We start from the raw sequence: 13491 nt of genomic DNA, 5'->3' as shown, positions 1-13491 counted from the left end.
TGAGTGACAGGAGGCTAGAGAAACCAGGGCAGGAGGCTAGAGTGACATAGGCAGGAGGCTAGAGTGACAGGGGGCAGGAGGCTGGGAAAAACAGGAGGCTAGAGTGAACAGGGGCAGAAGGATGGAGTGACTGAGAACAGGAGGCTGAAGTGATTGGGGCAGGAGGTTTAAGAGACAGGGGGCAGGAGGCTGGAGAGACATGGGGAAGAATACTGGAAAGAGAGGAGGCTGGAGACAGTGTGCAGGAGGCTGGAGGGGACACAGAGGGCATGAGTCTGGTTGAACCTCTGTTGTATGATGATGACATTCATTATATTCCTACACAAACAGGCATCTTCCAAACTATGTGATCTGCATCAAACTAGAAAAGAAAGTATTTTACAGTGAGTCACTCATTTAATCAGTGTACTGGACCAAGTGAACTACTACATGAATAGAGAATGCAGACTGAAGACAATATCTGCTCAGGGAGGATCAATTTCTTCAGAGGTATCCCATTGCAGATAAATTACCATATAGGTAAGGTGTATTTTTATTTAGTACACACAAAAAAACAATATAGACTCTTTACCTGGGCCAGGGCTTTTTGAAGGGGCCCAGGTCAGTTGCTATGGCATTTGGAGCACTGCTGACAGGGTCAAATGTCTCCCTTTGCAGCCGGCAGTGCCACTAGCATGGTATTGTTTCTATTTTGGAGGAAAGGGAGTGTAAGTCAAGCCTCCGGAATTTGGTTACATCACTGTATTTTACCAGAACAAGGGTTGCAACAATAGTCAAGCGGGGTCCGCACTGCATACCCCTCCTATCCAGAGAAGCATACTTCATTGGTCACCAGTGGTGTGGCAAGTGATTCTCTCACCCTTGTTTAGTGTACCATCATGCCATATTTCCAGTAATATCTTCTGAAGATGACGTTGCACAGTGAAACTGTGGCACTGTGTCAGTGCTTTTGCGATTTTCTGTGCATGTGCCATCTTCTAGACTATCTAGACTATCACTAGGAAGATGATGCCTCTCCATTAGACTGAGGAAGAAAGGCACTGCACATGCCCCCCTTTTAATATGTTAATAGAACTATGTGAGTACCGGTGCTTCAAGTTAGATAATCAGAACTGGCCATCATAGAATTTATATGTCCAAATCTTTGGAGAAACACATTGCTGCTATATACGGTGGATGAACTATCACTGAAACACTGGCTACGATGAGCGTACTGTCTATCAAAAGACCAAATTGGATACGTGAACCAGTTCAATGAGATTAGGATAAAGATTTTCAGAGTATTAGTGTCAGGAGATGATGGTCAGACTGGCTTACAAAGCTACAGGAGAAATTTCCAGTGAGCACGACTGTCTGAGGACCCCATCCTCTCCTCTAACGTCAGGTTACAGACCTTGCACTCAAATCATACATTGTTAGTCTATTATATTGGTAGTTTACCTGGTAGAGCAGGACCATGGATGAACAAGTGAACTTGGTTTGTTTTTATAGAAACTACACCAAGATTTGCCTTCCTAACAATCAAAATTAGCAGTTGTATTAAAAGATTATGGGGTCTATTTACTAAGCAGTGTTAGGAAACAAAGTGAAATTAGATAAGGTGCCAGCCAATCAGCTCCTAACTGCCATGTCACAGGCTGTGTTTGATAAATGACAGTTAGGAGCTGATTGGCTGGCACCTTATCTCCTTTCACTTTGTCTCCTAACACTGCTTAGTAAATAGACCCCATAATGTGTTCATGTGTGAAAATAACATTAAAATATAGCATGTTGCAAAATACAATGTACAGTAGTTGTAAAAAACATAAAAAGTAACCAACACTTAAGTCATCCCTATGGTAATAACTTACAATGCATGTATTTGGCCTCTACAAGATCTGATGCAGTTTCCATTGCGTTTTAGACACTGACTGGGGCGTACAGGAGTCCTCTATCATATGTAGAGTGCAATAATGTGTTATATCTAGACATGATCATCATCATGTGCTAAATTATTATTATACATACTGTATGTTACATTATACTGCATTCCCAGGACTTTAGCATTCCCAGAACTATGGTGTATTCAGTAGAGTGCATATATATGCATTCCACAAAGCTATGCAAAATGCCAGTATGCACAGTTTCAATTAAGGCAAATATATACAGCAGAAATAGCAGAACTCATCCATACTTGAAAAATAACTACAGAACAGCATTCTCCTGCAAACATATTTTCAGTTCCCTGATAACGGATTAAAGTTCCGAAACATTGGAATAAGAGAAGGCTGTTCTGTAGTTATTTACAAGTTATAGATATATGTCCTCTCTAATGGTTGGCCAAGCCTCTTTGGTGACTGGATACACGGATACACCCCCTGTGGTGACTAGCCACACTTCTTAAGTATGGGCCTCTACCACTGCATTCCCTTGGTGGGCCCTTCATGCACCAGTCCGACTCTGCAGGAGATACCTCAGTTAAGAGCTGTGATGTAGTCAGAATGTCGACATTTATAATGTCGACATTCAAAATGTTGACGGCAGAGAATAATGTCAACATGGTCTGAATGTTCATTTTGACATGTACAGAATGTTGTCATTTAACATGTTGACATTCATAATGTTGACAGTGTTATAATATAAATACTAAGGGCCGTATTAAATTTGAGGCGAAAAGTCTGAGGTCGGACTTTTCGCCGTCATCGCAGGTTTTCCTGGGGATAAAGTATTGGGCGCGTGCCCGCGTATCCCCATATTCAATTAGGAATCGGCGAAAACGGGACCCCCGCGGAAAGGTAAGTATCGAAAAGTCCTGTCACTTTTGGAGAAATAAGCCTGTCCTCCCCAAAAGATGGTCTGACATGGAGGATCACAATGGGTACCCCCGAATTGGCCTGCAAAAGGTATTTGGGTTTTTTAAATGGCTGCAGTGGGTGCTTTTATACATATTTAAAGAAGTGATGAAGAATAGCATTTAGCTTCATTTTTTTTGAAAAATAACTAGTCCCATCAAATTTGGGGTACATGAAAATTCTTCAAAAATCCACTTGCTGCAACCACCCGCATTCTAGAAAACACCTGCCGCATACTTGGGAACCCCTCCGAAGTCGATTTCACTAGTTTAGAAGTTTGTCCCCCAATTTTTTTTCGACCCCATGATGAAAGGACCTTTTTTGGGGTGTCCTGACGAACTTTTAATTTTTTTTGACACAGAATACCTTTGATGGACATTCCAAGGGGTGCAGGGCACTTTTTTTAAGTCTGCAGCCCAAAACCCAAACTCTGCCCTTTTTTTCGACACCTATTCAGTGATGAAAACTTATCCCCGGTTTTTGACAAAGACTTTTCGCACCTGCGAAAAGTCTTTGAAATTGAATATGGGGATAAGTGAAAATGACGAAAATGATGTAATCTCCGATAAATTATAGTCGATAACCCGTTTTCGCAGCCTAATTGAATAAGGCCCTAAGAATGTTGACACAGGGTTAGGTTTTAGGCCACAATTAGGGTTAGGGTTAGACTGCAGTTAGGGATACCTTTTGTCTTTTCTGCAAATCGCTACACATCATCAGCAGGTTGGAAACCCCTTATAATTAATGCTGCCCGCTTAATTAATATTACCCCCGTCAGTGGAACAAACAATTTACAGTATGGCCCTTATAATTTAATAAATAGTGAATATGATTGCTTGATTATTTTAATTATTATTGTGCCTTTAATATTTTATTATAGATTGTGCTCCTAATACAAATTTAAATGTAATATTCTGTTCTTGGGCTGACATAACCCACATGTTGAATAAATTGCAAAATCTTATTGGAATGAAGAAACGCTCACAAACTTTTCCTGATGCTAAATTAGAATTTCATCTCTGGTGAGCCCGGCTACTTACTAGCTGGGCCACCAGTCAGGAGCTGTCTCTTATATCATTCAGCCTATCACCGAAGAGAACGCTCCTGACTACCGCCCCAGATAGTAATAAATTAATTAAAAGCGGGTGCACTGCTAACTTTATTTAATAGTGGGTGCACTACTTTAACATCTAGGGGCAACACTTGTAATACAAAGGCCAGCATGAAATAACAGTAATGGGCTGAAGGCATGCTGACACTCATAGAGCCACAAGTAGTCGCACTGTATTTTAAAAATTTTTTTACCCTTATACCCTGAAGACCTGGGGTTAGGAAATCTAGTTACAGAAAAGGCTGTCCTGCAAGAATGTATTTCTCCCTTTAGTAGCTCACATGTATAATTGCTCACTAAAAAGTATTTTTTGTGGTACTGTAGCTAAAATGATAGTATTGTATATATACAGAACACAGTTTTGCATGCAATAAAAGTAATAATGTTTTAACAGTGACACTTAGAACTCACATTTCGCTTTCTATAGTATGTCATGGTTAGGAATTTGTTTAGGGTTGTTGCATGTTACAATATTGTTATTGCTATATAATGACCAATATTCTTTTAATCATTATCAAAACACATTTCTTATTAACCGGCTAATATTATTGGTTTATAGTGACCCTTTATTCTTATTCTGGTATCATATATCTTTTAGAGCATTTTCTCTTTTTTATATAGTTGTAGAGATTGCATTTTTCAGACAAACATATATAACATTTCAAGAGCCTCAAGCCTGCAAACACACTGACACATATTTAGTTTAATAGCTTTATAAAGACAACTACAGTATACATGTGAGCTACTAAAGGGAGGGATACATCATCCCAAATAAGGGAACTAATTAACCCTCTGTAATCTTAGCTAGCCCACATGCTATGAACAGTATGTATATTTATTCTAATTCCAGCTAGCATTAGAAATAATCTGTCAACAAATCTACATGTGAGCTACTATACTGAGAGTAAAAACAACATTTCCCCAGTTAGGTAAACTAATCGTTCCTCTGTAATTTGAAGTATCCATGAAACTTTCTGGAGTGGAGAAAGCAAATATTATTTATGTTTCTCCTACACAATTTAAATAAGAGCCAAAAAGTGTCAAATGTCTTACTGTGAAAGAACTATCATCTAAACCTAACATCAACAAGCTTGCTAGCTCTGAAGGGAAATCTATAAGATTTTAACCTAGATTATAGATAATTTTAACCTCCACGTATAGTAGCAATAGTCCATACATAACGTAAAGGTTGTGAGTAAGTATAGAGCAATAATATGTTGTTTGGAAATAGAAAATAACAAACAAAACTACTATATTGATATGCAGAATGTGTTGACACAAATGCAAGCAAAATTATAACCATTTAATCAAATGAAGTCACAGAATTGATACAGTTGCAATCAAGATGCAACATTTTAATCTAGGCACATACACTTCACAACATTAATACAATATAACATCACATTTCGAGCAATTCCCAAAACCGTAAACTGACAAGGAAAATACAGATAAAGAAACATAACATGCAAACTAAATGAACAAATCAACACACCAAAAAAGCAGGCTAATTAAGCTAATCAGGATATATATGGTGGCCCATAAATTGCTTGAATATTAAAAACAAAACAAATAAATAAAATATTTAAACTATAATGAAAATGAAAAACAATTGTCTACAGAGTGAGAAAATTGCATACCTCACAAGGGACGGGATGCAAGAAGGGGAAAATGAGGCCAAAACTTCAAAAACTACAATTTTCTGAGATTTGTCTGCATTTCCCATATGTACCCAGCTACGGAATGCGTTACTTTCCAGAGCTTGGACCCATTTGACATCGCCAAAGAGAGGCCTATGGGCTTGGACTATAGATGGCATTGCCCAATAGAAGCCTTTGGGCTTCTTTTCGCATTGTGCCCTAGGAGGGATCCAATCGGATCCCTCCCAGTGTCCACCGTGATGCTCGCATCATATGACACATGCACAGAAGATCTCCCGAGGGATTTCTGGATCATAAACCTGGAAGAAAGGACAGCTTTTTTCAGAAAAACTGTCCTTTTTGTTTTTAATCGCAATTCTAGGTACATACCACAGTCATTAATGTCGGCATGTACCCGATAAGTGGTGGGATGTACCGTATCCAAAATTCAATGCGTAGTACAGCCCAAACAAGAAAACATATTCATGATCCAAGTGTGGTAATAATATAAATTCTCAATAATGGTAATTTTGTGAGGGACAATCATATAACATTAACCCCATTATATGGAATTAATGAAGACACCAAACAGTGAAGCAATTCTTTTTAAAAATACTCTATTTTTTGCACACTATTTTTATTTATATTTTGCTTACTTATATATATATATTTAATAAAAGTTAAGTAAGAGGATTTTTTTTTACATATATTATTTAGGTCCAACTTCCCATGAGTGCATGTACAAAATGCAAATTTTTTACTTATTTGAATGCTTAGTAAATACTATTTTGTTACTGTTGTTGTCACTGTTGTTTTAGATTTCATGAACTAAACAAAGCATACAGTATAACTTTCTAATTAGTTTCCTATGGAACAGGTAAATTCACTACATGTTTGTACTCAATCTTTCTTCAGGGATCTTCATCTTTTATTTTAATCACTTTCCTTTTCTGAAGTGCAATGTATGAGTACTAGTATTACTGGTCTAGGCTGCATGGAATGATACACCATAAAGCTTAAAGTGAATGTCCTTTCACCTCCAAACATCCCTGATGCTACTATAGCCTGCTCATTTTCCCATGGATGTCATTTAGGTATGGCTTCCATCTATTGATGCTTATTATTGTCCCAACACTCAAAACATTTTGCAGTGCTCCATATCTCTGCATCTGAGGCAGTAAGTAGGTGGTAGCCATGCAGCTGCATCCCATCCTGTCTTGTTGAGTCTTACAAACTCTAGTAAATGGGATTGCCACCTAAAAGGTTTACAATAATGGCTGCTCCTAACTGGGTATTCTCCAAAGGATATATATCCCATTCTGACACATAATGTACTGTATTTTAATCTATATGTTCCCAGTACCAGTGCAAGTCCTAGAGATACATTAGGCAGAACATCTCCATTCTTGGAACAGCACTCTTCAGTCTGTAGCACTGCTACTTTGGATTGCTCTGGTCATGCACTTTGCAGCCTTTAGGGCCACCTGCAGCATCCTAAGGACTCTCTGGGCAGTACTGGTGCTGGCATAGGATGGCACAATTCCCTGCTTCAGCACTGCTCTATTACTTTAGAACGCCCCCCTGGGTATTGTGCCCCACTCTTGGTGCTTCTTACATTGGCAGACAGGAAGTAGGGGTGGGATGTTTTGTCCTCAGACTGGTTTCTTGTCAACATCACATTAACATGGAGGAACAGCAGTCAGCAGCTTCATAAGCAGGGGCAGAACTATAGGAGACAATGGAGGCATCTGCCACCAGGCGCCAGCACTGAAGGGGCACCTCCTCCATTGCCCACAATGTTTTAACCCCACTTGGGGCTGTAAATATGTACCCGGAGTGAACAGCCATGGCCGCCCACTACATGACACCTCTTCCCGGCACCTGAGAAGCTACCATAACCATATACTAGTGAAGTGCTCCATGTCAGACCATCAGATGCCGCTTCCGTCTATCTATAGCCTATCCCCCCTCATTGCTGTTGCTGCTCCTCAGCAGCTTCTCATGCCAGTGTGACTATGATGCCTTTCCTCACCCACAGCTCCCAGTCCCACTGCTTCCTAGTGGCAGCTCTAGCCGCAGACCTGCGCCATCAGGAGGACTCTGAGCCTCATGCTAATTGCACTATACAGGTAACTATCTTATCTGTGACTAATGCATAGCTGTATATACCCAAAAAAGGGTGTTTTGGGGGAATATCCTGCAAATTTACTTTAGTAAATAGGTCTAATAGAGATGAATTCACATATTCTATATTAGTGTTTTGTACTGATGGATGGATGGAAGGATGGATGGATATGCACCATATTTATTTTCCCTTTTTTTAGGGGTGGGGGGGCACCAAATTATAACTTGCCTCCGGGCATTCGGGATGAATTTACGCCACTGTTCATAAGTAATGAGCTTCTGAATTTGCATTCATTTCAGCAGCTGTGGGGGGACACATGGACATTTAAAACATTGACTGATTAACATTATGTCACTCATACAATGTTTGAGGCTAAATATTGGCACCTTGGACAACTGTCTAGTTTTACTTAACAGTAGTGCTGGCACTGCATGTTCCTAGGTAAGTGTTCATCTTGAAATACCCTTGGCAGACAAGTAGTCACATTAGTACAGTTCAAATATTAATTAACTTACTTCTGTGTAATCGACTATTTGTTCTCCCAGTGCCTACTGTATAGTATGTTGGTCTTTGTTAAATATAGCCAACTTTAACACCTGTTAAAGTGTAAATAATACTTTATATTTCATATAGATTACATTAAGAGCTGCATAGGTGAGCTTCCATGTGATATGATGAGCTATAATCATTTTAGAAAATAGGTCAGAGGACCATTATTAAGTAATAATTATGTGAGAGTTGGACATCAAATCTTGGAGAATACTTAAAAGTTTCAGTATTACTGTATAAAAAATATTTTAAGAGACAATCTCATGATATGTAAATGGTTCTGTGTAATTTATGAAAATAAATATTTAAAACATTACATATTCAGTGTCACAAGCAGTATTTGAAAGTTTTGAACTTTGGAAATAATATCCTAAGCAACTAATTCAGTACAGTACAGTAGAATGTTGACTCAAGTATAGATTGTTGCAGAGTAGGTTTGACCATGGACACAAAATTCCATATTATTGTATTTTGCCTAACCATTTGTACATCAACTAAAGCTGATCTGAAATATATAAATATTAGACCAGTGCGATGTCCCCGTGTTTTAGTCTAGTTTTGGGTTAGTTTTAGTTCTAAATTACCATCATGTTTATGTAAAACAACCCTAAAATGTTTTGGTTCATTTTTGGTTTGGGATGTTTAAGAAATTGATAAAAACAGCCAAACCATGTAACATGGACATGTTTTTATTATTTATAGTATTATTAACATCAATAACATTAATTTCCAGTTATTTACAGTCAATTTTGACCACCTTACAGTACCTGAAATCACAAGGGTGGGACTTTAATACTATCCAAAACACACAAGATCCATTTTTTAGATCCAAGATCTGAACTTGGTAAGAAGACCTGAGTCGGGACTCAGATCTGCTTAGAATGCCAAAGTGATCTGAGTCGGGATTTGGTTCGACTTGATACCCCAAAGTTTGTGTGTGTTTGGTTTTCAGCAAGTATGGAATTATATTCCAGATTGTAGAGGGAATGAAAGGTTTAGACACTGTATATATCTAAAACTAGTAAGATCAATTATTATAGTTTTTCATGTTGTTCCAGTATTCAGTTGTTGGTCTGATGAACTGCTGTAACCTCAATGCTTTTAAGCAAATATCAATAAAACAATAAGTAAAAAATGTGTATGTCAGTTTAATGTACTTGCTAGGAGAGCACGTATTAGTAAACTGCTGTTATTTTCATAATCAGTAGCACCTTGTAGGGTGAAGAAAGAAAATGGAAATTAAGCTCTACAATTAGGAGTCTTTCACTACAATCTCATCTGTTTAAAAAAAAAACTGACAAAGTTAATTTAGCAAATAATCTTTCCTGGATAATACAGTATCATTGCCAAAGTTATAACCAGCAAGTATAAAGAGACTGCTGCAGACTGACTCCAGCTGTTCCAAAATAAGTCTCAGGAGAATACAGACATGAAAGCATACAATTTTTTTTATACTGTGCAGAATGAATATTACACGGTTTATTTCTATAGCACATAATTTAAAAGTAAAACAATGTTTTTACAGCTCAGTAGCTACATCAGCATCATCATTTTAATGAAAGACATTAAAATGAAAAGAACATCAATTCAGTGTTAGTTGTTTACAGATTTCAAACTCTTTCAAAGAAAATGCAGAGAACAAAGTATACTTCTCGTCTGCCTTCTTTACAGCCTATGAAATTACTGAACACTGGTGTAAAGACTCATTTATGCCCACATATCAGAGTAGGTGGGAGGTCCAGAATTCGGGTGCCATGTGATGCATCATTGTGGCCCAGACCCCTACTATTCAATGTCATGATTTGCAGTGTAAGGTTGCAATGATTGGGGCCACGGTGATGTGTTTCACTAATTTTTGTGTCATCAAACCAAGGCCATAATTAGGTAGGGTGTGAGTGGTGCTGTTTAATAAGACACATAAACTTGTAATGATGGTTATTGATCCTGGTACAGTTAGAGCAAATTAGTTTCCATGACAACAGAATGTTTGCTACATAAACAAACTAAACGTGTTTTATAAATTATTATTTTTTTTAAACAATCTACAAATCAATATTCCAATGGCCATTCTAATAGTCATCAGGAATTATTAATTGAAGAAATGCATATATCCTGACAATGAAAATGAGAAGATATGGAAATATTGAATGCATTTAGTTCACCTTTAAAAACAATTTGGAAGTTGCTCAATATTTCGGAATATTTGTATGAGCAACAGAGTCACACATTTACTGGTTATAGACAGTAACAGAGCTTAGTGGAGAGGAATACATATATAAATACATACATCTTTTCACTGTGTGATTGACATTAACAGGACTCTCACTACGGAGTTTCTTGGAAACCACTGAATCATTGTATATGACGTCCCTCACACTAGGAATTGTTTTTCATATCTATCACTGCCACATCTGACAATGTTATCCATATGTGTTATTTGTACCCCTTGAGAAATGTTCTCTGAGGTGTTGTATTGTATTACTTTATAACCCATAATCAGTGTGTATTGTGCTGACTACTTCAGTGACCGACGTTACTTCCTTTACATGTACACTTACTGCTTTCAACAATAGTGGTGTCAAATGAAGATCTTTTTGCCTTTGTAATTTACATTACATTGTGAGTTCTTTACTATTCTTCACATTGTGACTAGTCCTACCCTGTATCCAATTACCCTATTTGTAGGGAAATACTCACAACATAACATCATTATTATTTCACCCCAGTCCCTTAGTCAACCGTTTTTTCACTGCCTCCATCCCTAGCAATTGATGCATAAGACATTCAGGGATTTTGGAGATAGTTTTTCCACTTATTTAAGTATCTCACTTTTTATTGCAGAACATCTATCAGATTAGATATAGGACCTTATTGTATTCATATATATTAAAAGTTATATTTTAATTAATTCATGACTACTTTCTACAAGAGTCTGCCACAAAAGAGTCTACTTTCTTTTCATTACATTTGTTAAGTAGACTGACTCTACTGGTGCATCGCCAACCAGACATATTGATGTTGTATACCTGATAATCCATGGCACATTGTTGATCCTTTCTCTATCATCTATTGATACATGCTTCTGACTAGTGTGGAATCAAACCCAATCTCTTGTGGCCATTCTCATAGTCATCATCAATTATTAATAGAGCAAATCCATATATCCTGACAACAAAAATGAGAAAATATCGAAATATTGAATGCCATTAGTACACCTTTAAAAACATTTTGGGAGTTCCTCAAGTGTGCTGTAATAAATGACATCCAGTCATACTGTATATTTACTTTCATTGGGCTGCCTTACACTAATATGATAACTGCTAAGATCTCTATAGGTTTAGCATATTTGTGCAATTACGGTAATGTTATTAATTATATATTAATTACTGTGAATAATAAAATCTATGGCTCATGTGAACGCTAGACCAATGCTGATGAATAATTTTGAGGTTTGTTTGTGATGAATAAGTAGTATTTTATTTTTAAAAAATAGTTTGCACTACAGGAATTTATTGAAATTAAGAAAGTAGCCGTGCCAAGTTCATTTTAAGGTGGCTTACCAGGGACCTAATAATATACTGGCACTAGCTATGTCTGTTACCTAAAAAGATAATTAAAACCCATTTACTTTATCAAGGTACATGAGTCAGACTATACTAAGTTAAGTATCTAGATAAAAGTTAATATAGTCTACACATTAATGCCCACCAGAAGCAATAGTCACCAGCTGATTATGTTCTTACGCTAGGCATACTCTGGAATAAAATTATATGCACAGTAAAAAGAATAGATTAAAATAGTATAAACTGAAATAAGTAAAAATAAATCACAAACATATGCCCTTACAAGCATTAAAGTTGGGTACACACCATTAAATAATATTCTACCAAAGTTCTAATCCTGGGGGAACCATATTATTGACCAAACGTTAATACCTTTTCCATAATATTCATAGTAACTATAAGAAAATTGGTAAGGAAACTGTCACAGTTGAGCTAACAATTGCCAAAGTCACCAGTGAGGATTTGTCATTGTTTTGTATTCTAAATACTGAATATTATGAACAAGAAGCTTTCAGTCAACTTCAATAAAATAATAACTATAAAAGTACAGTGACCCCCAGTCATCATTAATAGGCTCTCAATTGCTTAAAAAAAACATTTCTAAAAAACAAAACAATATATATTACTAGTGAAAATGTTCTGGTTGGTACAATATTTCTAGCTATGGCATACTCAGATTAAGGCAAATTTCCCCGTTTTATGAATATATATTTCTGAGGTTGGAGACTTATGCATTTGATTACAAGGGGTCTTATTCAGAGTTAAGTGTAAATAAAGTTCTAAGGTTCAAGTTTTCATTTTAGCAGAACCATGTCGCATTGGGGGGGATAAAATGAAAACGTGAGACACATTAAGACTTGGGAGGTCACGTCTTAGCCAAATCTAAATTGCAGTAATATGTAATTTAATGCTGCTCTTTATTTGAGTGCTACATGCAAAAAGAAGGCATTATTTTTCCTGCTTTCCAAAATATTGAACTTGCACTGCATGCATTCTGATTATCAGTTCAAAGTATTCAGGTGCAAATTTCTGCTCAGTACATGGATTTACTCCTAAGTTTAAATGAGACCTAAAACCACTTTTGAAATTCTATTAAATGGTTTGACTAAATAGCTGAATCATTGTGATCTATTATTTGTAGAGATGTGTGGATCAGGATTTCTGAAATCTGAACACACTCGAATTTAGAGGTTCCAAGTAAAACCGGGTCAAGGTTCGGATTCACTTTTGTGTCCCGGTTTGAACTTGTTTGGTAGTCAAATTTAAAAACCAAACTCAGGCTTTGGATTCGGACATTTTAGCTATTTTTATCAACTTTTATAAATTTTATAGATTGTTAACATCTCTAATTATTTGTATGGAATAGACATGAATTAAAGCCTATCATTTTAAATGAATACATTTGTAAAATGACAAACTATGCTGTAGGTATCTATTACTCTTTCTGATTTAACTTTATGGCTCAGGTTGATTTTTGCCTCAAACATACATGCATACATTCATTAAGGTGTTCAGGTTTCAGTAATTCTGCTCTTGCAGAATCTATATGTTCTGCTTTTATTGGGCTTAGTGGCTGCCATCTTGTGCCTCCCTACTGTATATATGTACATAAACATAAATAAGACTTAACTATAGGACTAGTCCTACCCACCATATGTGTACAGATAGGATAGAA

The sequence above is a fragment of the Taudactylus pleione genome, unplaced genomic scaffold (genome assembly GCF_031769625.1).
Source record: "Taudactylus pleione unplaced genomic scaffold, aTauple2 ptg000573l, whole genome shotgun sequence".
NCBI lineage: Eukaryota > Metazoa > Chordata > Amphibia > Anura > Myobatrachidae > Taudactylus > Taudactylus pleione.
Note: the sequence above shows the minus strand (reverse complement) of the source record.